The following is a 12,795-nucleotide window of genomic DNA, read 5'->3' on the forward strand; positions in this document are numbered from 1 at the left end:
TGAAAACAGAATGACAAGTTGCTAATACAATGACATGAGTGACATGTGTGATCACTCCAGCTTTACATGTTCTCTCCTCTGCCTGTTCCTGTAAAAATAGCAAAAATTTAAAAAAAAAAAAAAAAAAACCCTGACCCTAAGAGCAATCATGTGTCCCGTTGGTGCCATTCTAGATTGCTGGTCAGAAAGATTTCTGGTGCCAGTAAACAAAGAGACAATGCCCCGAGATAGATTCATTTTAATTATGCAACACCTTCAATTTGATGACAAGGACACGCGGGCAGAACGGGTGAAAACAGATAAATTTGAGGCAATCTCTGACATCTGGACACGCTTCAATGAGAACTGTGCTAAGAGTTTCATTCCAGGAGAACACATGACCATAGATGAACAGCTTTTCCCTACCAAGGTTCGGTGTCCATTCACACAGTATATCGCAACCAAGCCAGACAAATTTGGGATCAAGTTCTGGATGGCCACGGATCTGGAGACCAAATATGTCTGCAGTGCATCTACTTGGGAAAGGACCCCAGTCGTCAGAAGGAAGAGAGGCTGGCAGAGAACGTGGTCATGAAACTAGTGGAGCTGTTTTTGGATGATGGGAGAAACGTCACAACGGACAATTCCTTCACTTCACTGTCGCTGTCGCACAGACTACTGCAGCGCAAAACAACGTTACTTGTGCCAAGTAACGTTGTTTTGTGGACTTTATTCACCGTGCCGGTGAATAAAGTCCGCCGTGAACTTCCTCAAATTGCAAAAGACACTGCACAGCGAGAGGAATTCTCCACTTCAGTGCTTAGAAGTGGCGGTGTCTCCTTCACAATTTATGGACCTAAAAAAACCAAGACTGTGTGTGTTCTTAGTTCCATGCACTAAGATGTGACGATCAGTGACGGCAGAAAGAGGAAACCCAAAGCAATAAGAAACTATAACCACATGAAGGTATGCGAATGTGTGTATAATTTTACATCAGTGCTACAATGTTTTCTGATGTGTGCTATACAGGCCTATAGAAAAAACATATACTCATGACTCTCTCTCTCTTCTTTTACAGTGTGGTGTAGACGTGTTGGACCAAATGGCACGCATGTATTCTGTAAGAGCAGCAACACGCAGGTGACCAGTAGCGGTTTTCTACAATATGCTGAACCTGGCGGTGGTGAATGCCTACATTTTGTATAAGGCATGCACAGGGCGGACAGGCAAAAGAAGATTGTTTCTGAGTCTTCTAGCTAAGGAACTTTGTTGCCGATTCAAGCAGCACAAGAAAATATTAGCACAGAGTGTGTGTGTGTGTGTGTGTGTGTGTGTGTGTGTGTGTGTGTGTGTGTGTGTGTGTGTGTGTATATACACCGTGTATACAGAAGGTAATCAAGGCCTTTTACAGCACAGGAGAACTTGTCTGTTGAATAGCTTTGAAATGAAAATTGTTGATTCTTGTAATTTCTGCTTTCTGAGATGATAAATATAGTTTTAATGAGTCACTTTGACATAATGTATGTAATTTTATTTTTGGTGTTTGGTGTTAAGAAAAAGGAGTAATTAAATATGGCTTGCTAATACATGTATTAATAAAGGTAATATGTGAGCTTTATATTTTTTGAAGAAAAATGAGATCAAACTAATATATTAGAGGTTTGGTGGAAGATGTTTGCTTATTTGTGAAAACTTCACCTCTGGGATATGTGATGGAGCACGGCTCATCTACTGATGTCTGCCTGTAAGAACATATTTTCCCTTTAGCATAGGTCACACTAAAGCAGGTTGCTGTGATGGAACCTAGAAACAAAGAAGTGATCCTGATTGTAATGATTTGCTGTATGACCCATTCTGTTTGTTTTGTAGCAACCATAAACATCATGACTCACCCACAGAGACTTCAGAGGCTCTGAGATCTTTGTAGCCTTTGACAGCACAGGAGTATGTGACTGCTTCCTCACTGCTGAGCAGCTCTTGGTAAAAGTGTGTTTGCATCACTCTCTCTCAGGTCATTGATGGTTAAAGTTGGGTTTTTCTCTTCAGACATGTTGTACGTTACACCAGGGCCGGCCCGTGGCATAGGCCGTATAGGCAAATGCTAAGGGCGCCGTCCATCAGGGGGCGCCACGCCAGTGCCACAAATGTTGAAAAAAAAAAAAGTTGGTACTATTATTTCTAAATACAAAAAATAATCCCACGTTAATTAAAATGCAAAGTAAAGCTTATTTAATAGAAATATTATTTGTTACAACATTACACTACACTGCTGATGTAGGGGGGCGCCACCTAAAATCTTGCCTAGGGCGCCAGATTGGTTAGGGCCGTTTCTGCGTTACACGTACAGAGAGCTCACTCTGAACTTACTTGTAACCATCCGAGTTTACAGTGAACCATTTTCTGCTTGAACTCAGATGTTGATGTGATCAGTGCAGATCCACTGATGGACCTCTGAGACCACAGTAATAGTAATTAATTAGTTAATTAATTAATTAATTAATCCAGCATAAATTCAGATTATTAATTTACTAAATATGTAATGAGTAAGTAACGTAATAATAATCACTTATAGCTAAGATGTACAAGATGAAACCCAGAAAAGTTTAATGAGCATCTTTCAAAAGATTCATCTTCATCTTCGAAGCATAAAGTTCACAAAATCAAAGAAAGGGAAAAGAAAAGACATAAGAGTCAAAGAAGAAATCTCAGCCTTTTACTGGTGGGAATTTTAAATGTTGATTATCACCTTAGTAAATATACATTACTTTTTAAAAATTTGTGTTATGATTTTAACGGTTCTTCCTCTCAACTGATGTGGTAGTGATAGTCAGTTTTGCCAGGAGATGGCAGCGTAGCTTAAGTAAGTGTTGCTAAAACCAGTCGAGATATTCATGAATAAATTTAAGTGAAGCTTTGAGCTCCTTTTACCACTTAGCTGCAGGTGCATCTACGAAAAACATGAGTTTGAATTCTTTACTGGTAACTGGTCAAGGTGTGAGCTTTACCTCAAAGTCAAGGTCACCAGGAAGTTTAAAAAATAAATTAATACAGATTTTATACAGCTTATTCTTCTGTGATTTGTGAGTACAGAGGAAATGTATACTGACTGTGACATCATCATTTGACTGTTGCATTCCTTCTCTTTTCTTTTTGTCTCGTTCCTCATTCTCACTCCAGCAGTTTCAAAAGGCATCCAAGTCACTGAAATTTTCCCTTAAGCTGTGCAATAAAAAGAACCTTTAATACAACCAGACCATCAAGAATATATTAGGTGCAGCTGAGATGATGGTGATGATGAACCAGTTCTGAGTCCTCTGAGTCTGGGATCAAGATTTTTACCTTCTGTTCCATCCACAATAATGTACAAAGTCATAATACCTAAAATAGCACATTTATTAGAACTGAACACATTTATTTGTGTCCAGTGAAAAGTTCCTGGATTTTAGTACGCCTGATTTCAGACAATTTACTGGTTTGCTTGCCTTTATATGAAGCTAAATCTGACAAAGTTTTGAGGCTTCCTCTTATTTGGTGTGAGAGAGCCTGACAGAGACAGAGTGTCTCAAGTTCAAGAGCTGCTAAGTCTTTAAATATCTTAGTTTCAGTTCCTATAAGGAACTGCATCATCGCAGAGGAATTTTGGCCAACCCTTCTTTACAGCATTGCTTCAGTTTGCAGACATGTTTTTATGCACATCCCTCTTAATGACTCAATACAGTTTTTCCATCAGGCTAAGGTAAATGGCCTGCATTTGTATAGCGCTTTTCTAGTCCATAGGACCCCAAAGCGCTTTACACTACATTCAGTCATTCACCCATTCACACACACATTCACACACTGGCGATAGCAAGCTACATTGTAGCCACAGCTGCCCTGGGGCGCACTGACAGAGGCGAGGCTGCCGGACACAGGCGCCACCGGGCCCTCTGACCACCACCAGTAGGCAAACACGGGGTTAGTATCTTGCCCAAGGGCATTTGGCATGCAGCCAGGATGCAGCCTGGGATCGAACCACCGACCTTCTGATTAGTGGCTGACCTGCTCTGCCACCTGAGCTACAGCCACCCCTAAGGCAGAGGTGTGGACTCGAGTCACATGACTTGGACTCGAGTCAGACTCGAGTCATTAATTTTATGACTTTAGACTTGACTTGAAAAAATGTTCTAAGACTTGTGACTTGACTTGGACTTTTACACCAATGACTTGGGACTTGAATTGGACTTGAACCGGTTTACTTGAAAAGACTTGATATTTTACCCCAAATATAAAATTTAACATGCATATTATATAGAGATTGAAAATGTGACGTCATTCACGGGTAGAACCGCAAAGGATTCTGGGAACTCGTGGCAAGCGGTACTAGCGCACACAGCCTTTCAATTAAAATCAGTTATACAGCGATAAAAAGAAACACAAAAATGTCAAGAAGCTGTTGTATTATTAACTGCAATAGCCGGTCACATGACAGCCACGGGAAGCCGACGGGTAAAGAGATCGGTTGTTATCGGATTACATCGCTGAAGAGAAATTGTTCGAGCCATGTTTCCGAAGTAACAAAGACGCGACTGGATTGCAGCCATTCAAAGATCAAATATAACGTCCCAGAACACTCCAGCTCACAGGTTAGTCTGCTCCAAGCATTTACACAAAGGTCAGTGTTTTTTAGTAGTTAATACGTCATTTTTCTTAACATAATTGGTGATATAGGTTACAAGCAAGTCTGGCGCTGAACAGAAATTGTCACGCTATGCTCCTTTGTTTATTGTGCATAAATAGTGAATTGTCCTGACACAATATTGTGTTTCGCTTCTGTTATTATGGTACATTGACAAAAACATATACTTTTATTCACAGGATAAAACAGGTTTTTTGTATCACTAATTGTCCAGTACGATTACAGCATACAGTATTATTGTCACTGCTACATTTCTGTGATGGGTACCAGAAATTATTTCCACTACTAATTAATTACCGTTGAGCTCAAAGGTCCTATTAATAAACGGTTAACGAATGTGTATTTATGAAGACAATTTGTGAGACTGGTAGACTTATGATACGTACTATGGTCTTTCGTTCTACACGGTGCGTTTCAAGGTCCTGCACCCATCCGTCGGTAAACTGTACCTGGGCTTGTTGCAGTGACCGGAAGTTACTAAACTTCATGAGTGTATGCACTCACTCCAAGAACCGTATAATTATAAATATGCATATAAATATGCTACGATGAGATAGCTGACTTCATCTAACTAGCAAATGTTGTCCAGGCTACGTTGGTGATGCAGTTTTTTTTAATGTGTATGATATTTTTGTCATGCGATTTTAAAGCTGGTCCTACAACCGCATCCAAGAATAACATGCAGCTTATCTCAGAACTGTCGGTGAAAATTATTCTTGGAGCTAGGTTTAATTGAGCTGCATTTTAAAGAGGTGCAATTTCACAATTTGTGTATATTTTCTAAGTTCACTATTTTGTCATGTGTTGAGAAAAACACAGATTTTAAAATTACATGGTCTAATATTTACATTTAGCATAACTGCAACATTTTTTTTTCGTTTTTTTTTTTTAAAGACTCGAAAGGACTTGAAATTCAAAGTTTCAGACTTGTGACTTGACTCGGACTTTTACACCAGTGACTTGAGACTCGACTCTGACTTGCCTGACATTACTTGAGACTTGACTTGAGACTTGAGGATAAAGACTTGAGACTTACTTGAGACTTGCAAAACAATGACTTGGTCCCACCTCTGCCCTAAGGTCTGGAAAGACTGGACTGGACCATTGCAACACTTTGATTCTTTTCTTTTTAAGCCATTCTGTTGAAGATTTGCTGATGAGCTTGGGTTCACTGTCCTTTGTATGACTCATTTTACTCTAGGCTTTAGCTGTCAGACAGAGGACTTTAAAATATTTTAGAGTCAAATGTGAGGGCCATGGCCACCTCAGTGACTGGAAGGTCACTGAGCTCCGATACACATATTATGAATATACTTCATTTTGTTTGATTATTTATTTGAATCAAGTTTAAATCACGTTGTCGTTGGTTTAGGACGCCTTAGCTGCACAGCAGCTTGTGACAATCAGAAGCCACACCTTAGCTATTAAGAGTGGCTCATGGTCAAAGTTCCCATTCATTTTACCTGAATCCCTGAATATCTCACTTCATAATCATTTATTTTCTTAATAAATTAATTTCAACTTCCTGTGTCTCTTCCTCACTTTTTTATTGGGATTGTTGTCCCTACAAAAGCACCCCACTGTGACTGTGAGGGCTTGTTAGTAGTTGTTACTGATTGTACTGCTGACAGTGCAGTGACAGCAGCCCCAACAGCTAACATACCGATTCTTTTGATTTTACTATTTTTTCTTTTTGTTTTTTGTTTTCTCTTAACTTGTCAACTCTTATCCTTTCTCATTTCTTCAAAATTAAATTCTGTTCTTCAAGGTGCGTATCGCAGATACGTGAGGGCCCGGGTGCCTTAAGATATATGGCGTAGCAGCAGTTCAGCTGCCCAGTTCAGCCCTGGTGTCCTGGTTCTGTGTAGGCAAAACTGCCCATATCATCAGCCCTCGTTCAGTGTATATGACTTGTGTGCTTAATTAGTTTGAGATGCTCTCCAAATGTGGTGCTGTTCATTATTTGTATTGACCATATTTGTTCAGTCTTTTTCTAATTGCACTTAGATGAATATTAATATTTAACATGCTAACTGAGGCCTTTGGAGTCTTGTAGTTCCTGGGGGGATTTGCAGTTTCTCTGAGCCTTATGTGGTCTGACTGGGGTGAATTGTCTGGGACGTCTACCCCTATGAAGATTGGCAACTGTTTTGAATGTTTTTCACTTGTCATCTTTGTTTCATCTTTCTCATTGTATAATGATGGACTTCAAATTGTGTGAAGAAAACACTTTAGTGTTAAAGAGTCCAAATCTGGTACTTAAATACAATTGAGAGGTCATACAGAACAAATCATGTCAAACAGTGAATCTGCTCTTTACTTAAATAGTTCATTCCTACCTGAAAGGCTGAAAAAAGATTTTAATTTTGTGAGTCTTTCTCCAGACAAACTGCATTCAAAGCAGCTCAGTTAAACATGTGACATGGCTACATATGTGTAACCCACAGACAGATCCAGATGCTGCAGTTTCTCTGCTGTGATGGTAAAGTAATATCACTGGAGTTGAAATCATCATGGTAACAAACGTTTCTTTATTGAGCATACAGTGGCTCAATGGTGGAGTAGAGGTCAGCTGTGTGGTTCTCACTGAAGTCCAGTCTGCTGTAGTGATGATCATCCAGCTCTGCTGACTGAGCTGAGATGTTTTCATACATGGAGTCAACGTTCATCTGAGGAGACGAGACAGTTCTTATAAATTTATATCAAACTGCATCAATAACTCATAGCTGGTTGTTTGTTGTTTGTTACATTGTCACTGTACTGCACTGTCACTGAGATTCTCAAATAGAACCTGTCTGACAAACTGAAACAAGTTAAGAGACCTAACCCCCCCAAAAAACAACCTCTAAAGAACTTCAGGTCTCAATTGTGTCAATTAAGGTCAGAGGTCATGATATAACAATGAGAAACAGACGGGACAAAAATGGCAATGAACTCAAAAATTATTTTTCCTGTCAGTGGTAAACATCACGACTGTTCAATGTCCAATCAATTACAAATCTAGTTGAAGATGATATTAATGTAATGTGTGGTAAGGATTGCTGATGTATATCTGACTTATTTGATACAATGATGAACATGAACATCGGGTGTAGGTAGGGACACTGAAAAGAATGCTACAGTTGGTTACTCAGAAAAAGGCAGACATATAATAAGTTTAAGCTTTTTTCCAGAATAAATGATCGTGTGAGGAAAAAAGGAAAGATGAGGGGATGTTTTTCTAACAGCAGAATTATTTGAATCTTATTTCGTACCTGCTGCACTGATTCTGACATTTCTCCTCTTGGAGACTGACTGGAAGTCTTCTTTTTTCTGTTGCATAAAAGAAACAAATCAGTGAATGGGTAAAACATTTCACATCACACTTTAAACATAACTGGTCTTAGAGATAACACAGTAACGTTCACCTGATCCACCAGCAGACAGTGAGAAGTATTAAAACCAGCAGAGCTGCAGAAACTCCTGCAGCTGCTGGTGTCCATGTTCCTGTAGTACTTTGGACAGTGAGAGTCTTTGGAGCAGAGCTGATATCTTTGTGGGTTTTCACAGCACAGGAGTAGCTTCCTGCATCCTCCCTGCTGACTGGGTCTAGGATCAGATGTTTGTTCTGGTTCTCTCTCGGGGTCAGAGGTCGACTGTTCAAGTACCAAATGTAGTTTGTGTTGTCAGTCAGAGGACAGCTGGTGCTGCAGGTCAGTGTGACTCTCTGACCCTCTGTCACCACTGCAGAAGGACTCATCTTCACTCTCAGCTCTGAAAAACACTCAGACTAGTCAGTAAATGTAACACAAAGTAGTTCTCATTAAAGATAAAACAAGATTTGGTGCTTTTGGTTTTCACTAACTTCTGAAGAGTGCAAGAAGCAATAAAAGGCAAATATCTGTAGCCTTTTGACTAAATAAAATATTTCTTATCGCATCATCAGCTGAGGAAAATTCATGCATTTTCATCTTGTTAATTCAGCTGAAAGCATTGCAGAGGATTTTGTGTTGACTGTTATTTTTATTATTTTTATACGAAGAAAGACAAACCATAATTACCTGTGACAATCAAAGTAACTCCAGGAAAATCAAACTGTTTCACTTCTTCATTTCCTGTTGTGATGGTGAACCTGTATTCTGCTGAGTCATCTCTCTTCAGCTTCTTTATGTTGGTTCTTCAGGATGTGTTGGTTCTTCATGCTGTCATCATACTCCACATGATCTGCATCCTCAGTCAGGTTCCTCCTGACGTCCTCCTCAGCATTTCTCTTGACTTTATTTAGACTGTATCTGCTCGTAGTCAGGATATGAGTATTTACTGGAGATGTTGACTGAAGATACTTCCAGAGCACAGATTCTGCTGTGGACATAATTCAAACTCCAGCAGGAATCATCACTAACACCTGAAATATCGATGAAGTAGACAGAAAGAGTTAATAACTGTCTGGCAAAACAGCTCAACTTTATCACAGACATAAATGATTTCCCTTGATTAGGAATTTTCAATCAATTTCTGTGCAAATATTTTATCAGGACCTATAAGATATACAGTATATTACTGATTCAAAAGAGCTGTCTTTAGGGAAAAAAAAGATCAGTGAATTGATTATTACAAAACCCATCTGAATAAGCACTGACAATTGCCAAACGTAACCGAGATTCACATCTCATACAATAATGAATCAAAACCCTGCAACGGCAGCCGAAAAATGCAAAAGAACAACATCTGTGACTGTTTCAAAAAAATCAAAACATTATCAGAAATTAAAAATGATGTTTAATGTGTCATCATTGTAGCATTAAAATTTACAGTGTTTCTGTTATTGTGATCAGATATTCTAACAACAACACAGAATTAGAACAATACCAAGTACCAAGTGGAGAGACAATAAGTTTACTCACAGACGTCAGCAGAGCGCACATCCTCAAGACCTTTTACAGCACAAGACAAACTTTCTGGATGAGAGATGGAAAACTGAATTTGTTTTCCCTCCTGCACTGTAGGCTTTCTGTTCTCATACCACACAAAGGAAATCAGAGGCTCAGTCAGAAAACAGCTGCTGTTACAGGTCAGTCTGATGTGACCTCTGTGTTCAGCAGGAGTCCTCTGGACATGAATTTCTGTTGGGAGATGATAAACACATTTTCCACCAGTTCATCTCTGTCACGTCAAATAAATTAAGAAATAAAAATGAAGTTTCAAAGTGCAGTTTGTCCAGAACTTCACCTCTGGGATATGTGATGGAGCAGGACTCGTCCACTGATGTCTGCTGAGAAGAACACATTCTCCCTTTAGCATAGGTCACACTGAAGCAGGTCTCTGTGATGGAACCTGAGAAAAACCAACAACTTCCAGTAAATTCATTAGAGTCTGAAGAGTAAAGTGTTTGTGTTTAACATCTCATAACATGATGAGGAGGTGTCCATCATGACTCACCCACAGAGACTTGAGGGGCTCTGAGATGCTCGTAGCCTTTGACAGCACAGGAGTATGTGACTGCTTCCTCACTGCTGAGCAGCTCTTGGTACCAGGGAGACCAGTCCTCATAGAGAAACTCTCTGTTCTTGTACCAGATGTAGGCTGCAGGCTTTTCAGTCAGAGGACAGCTGCTGCTGCACATCAGTGTTACTGTCTGTCCCTCTGTGGCAGGAATCACCTTTACCTGCAGCTCTGAGAGGTCACATGACCAACATGAATACACTGATCATTCATAAACTCATTCATTTATGATGCATTTGTAAAAAGAACTGTACCTGTAACATGGAGATGAATTCCACTTTGTTGACACTTTGATCTGTCAGCAGTTTTAATGCAGCAGTAAAAATTTCCATCTCTCTCTGTCAGATTATTGATTGTTAGAGTGAAATTACTCTCTGCTGACATGCTGTACTTTACATGTGTTTCATCTGTGGAGAGTTCAATCTTGGAGACAGTCAAGTGTCCAGTGTACCAGCTATTTCTTGCAGTGGGATGTTGATGTGAGCAGGGCAGATTCACTGATGAACCTTTCAAGGCACAGATGCTGTTTTGTTTTCCCTGAACACCTTTAACACAACATGTGATTAGAAAACATGGTGAACATTTATGCTAACTTTCTTTTCTGTGCTAATCTGTGATGACAGCATGTTACACTGAAAAAAAGGGGATTGGTCATCTCTTGGATTTATGTAAGCATCTTGCGTGTATTTAACACAATTGCCTTATGCTTTAAAGTTAAGTGTAACTATATAGTGTAGAAACTACATGACATGTAGAGAGGGTAGATTAAATTGTTCATATCATGTTCGAGTGAACTAAGTCAGTAATATAGCGATGTTGAATCTTGCGACACCGCAAGGGATTTCAGTCTTGTGCGCTTTGGATCGTGGTTTCAGGAAGGCATCCATCTCAGTCAAGTCGAGCAGCCACCTCTACTCTTTTGGTATACCGAAAAAAGTAAATTGGGTGGTTGTTACATTAAAAAAGTCTAACTTGTAATTTGAACACAAAAATTTCATGTTTCTATCTTGAACGTAACTAAATCATGTAGGATCTGTACGAAATTCAACAACTTGTTCAGATGACGTGACACAATCTAGTAAGAGTGGTTAGTTGCTGGACTCATGAAATTCACAAGATTGCAAAAGATTTCAAACTGCAGGAAAATCACTGGAGTTATAAGAGGCAGATACACACACACACCACGTGTATGCTATCGCTATTTATTCTATTTATTGTGGTTTAACCTGTCAAGGACAAAAACATACGAAAAATTCTGCATCAAGCCTTGAAATCATAGCTTTCCTACTTTTGTTAAGCCTGGCTTTGTAGCATGGGGGTTAGTGCTGTTGCCTCACAGTAAAAAGGTCCTGGGTTTAAATCCCCAATCTGGCTTGCAGTGGTTTCTCTCTAGGTATTCTAGTTTCCTCCCACAGTTAAAAGTCAAAAGAGTTAGGTTAGGTTAATTGGTGAATCTAAATTACCCATGAATGTAAGTGAAAATTGTTGTTTGTCTCTATGTGATAGACTGGTGAGCTGTCCAGGGTGTACCCTGCCTCCTGTAACCTATCACTTCAGGGTTATGCCCCAGCCCCTCTGCAACCATGGATAAAGATAGGAGGAAGTTGTAGATCCATTTCATTTTTATGCTAACCAGACTCTAGACTTTGTTGAACATTATGTAATATGAAGACAGCATGTAGTATTTAAGTGACCAAGTAGTATTGGGGTAAATGTTATTGAATAGTGTTGAAATAAAATGACAACATTGCGAAGGATTAAAATATTCCAAAAGCTCACCTTACTTCATCTAAACATGTTTCAATCACGTTTTATCAACACAAAATGCACAGGTTTATTGAATATGAGTAAGTTGTGTTGATTTAACTCAGTTGTTTAAGTTTCTGCCAAAGCAAAACAGTTGTGTGCAACCAATGTCCACTATTGAATTAAGTAAACCCAATGTGGCCTTTTTTTCAGTGAGAAGGATCACAATCTGGTGCTTTTATACGCTGGAGAATTCAGAACACTAGAACAAGTAAAAATCCTGTTAACTGGGAATCTCCTGTTTTCTGAAATGAACTTTTTACATCTTTTATCTACATTCCTGACACATCATTACTTACTTGTCATGAAGAGAAACAAATTATTCCTACCTGAGAGACACAGAATGAAACCCATAAACAAACATCCAGTTTCTGGCAAGAACATGGCTGCTGCAGATTTTTACTTCTAATCAGAAAAAGTTGGCTATATGAATATTTTCAAGGCCTGATTACTACCACTGCTCATATCTAACTTGATAAAATATCAGAAGCATTAATCAATCAACATCCATCTAAGAGGAAATGTTAAATTCAGAGTATTTCTGCAGACAAACTGCGTTCAGCTTTAACACAATCACTTCCTCATTTATCTATCATTTCTTCAGATACAAAGAGACATAGTGTAGAACTGATGTATTGCTGCAGGTATTCAACATCACACTGGATATATATTAATGCAATTCTTATAAATGTTTTACTCTATAGGACACATTGACTTTAATTATTTAAACTAAACTAAGTCTATAAAGCTGCAAATTTTGTAGAAATGATCCTGCTCTGCTGATTGAGCCGAGTTGTTTTTATACATAAGATGAGAAATCATCTGAGTAGACAAGACAGTTTTTATAAATTTAT

The 12,795-nt window shown here is 39.0% G+C and overlaps 1 pseudogene across 1 annotated transcript; it reads right to left on the reverse strand.

Moving 5' to 3' along the window:
* Window positions 1–7,180: 7,180 nt before the first annotated feature.
* LOC146572181 (uncharacterized) lies at window positions 7,181–12,325 on the reverse strand (annotated as a pseudogene). The gene is made up of 9 exons (XR_014892906.1): window positions 12,271–12,325; window positions 10,390–10,680; window positions 10,073–10,306; window positions 9,863–9,967; window positions 9,538–9,756; window positions 8,695–9,038; window positions 8,062–8,407; window positions 7,909–7,966; window positions 7,181–7,323 (listed from the first exon to the last, which is right to left on the reverse strand). The product of XR_014892906.1 is annotated as an uncharacterized LOC146572181 (transcript).
* Window positions 12,326–12,795: the final 470 nt, after the last annotated feature.

This window comes from Mchenga conophoros, linkage group LG6, assembly GCF_057382185.1.
Source record: "Mchenga conophoros isolate Kocher_MC1m ecotype Shallow Benthic linkage group LG6, M_conophoros_male_GT1.1, whole genome shotgun sequence".
NCBI lineage: Eukaryota > Metazoa > Chordata > Actinopteri > Cichliformes > Cichlidae > Mchenga > Mchenga conophoros.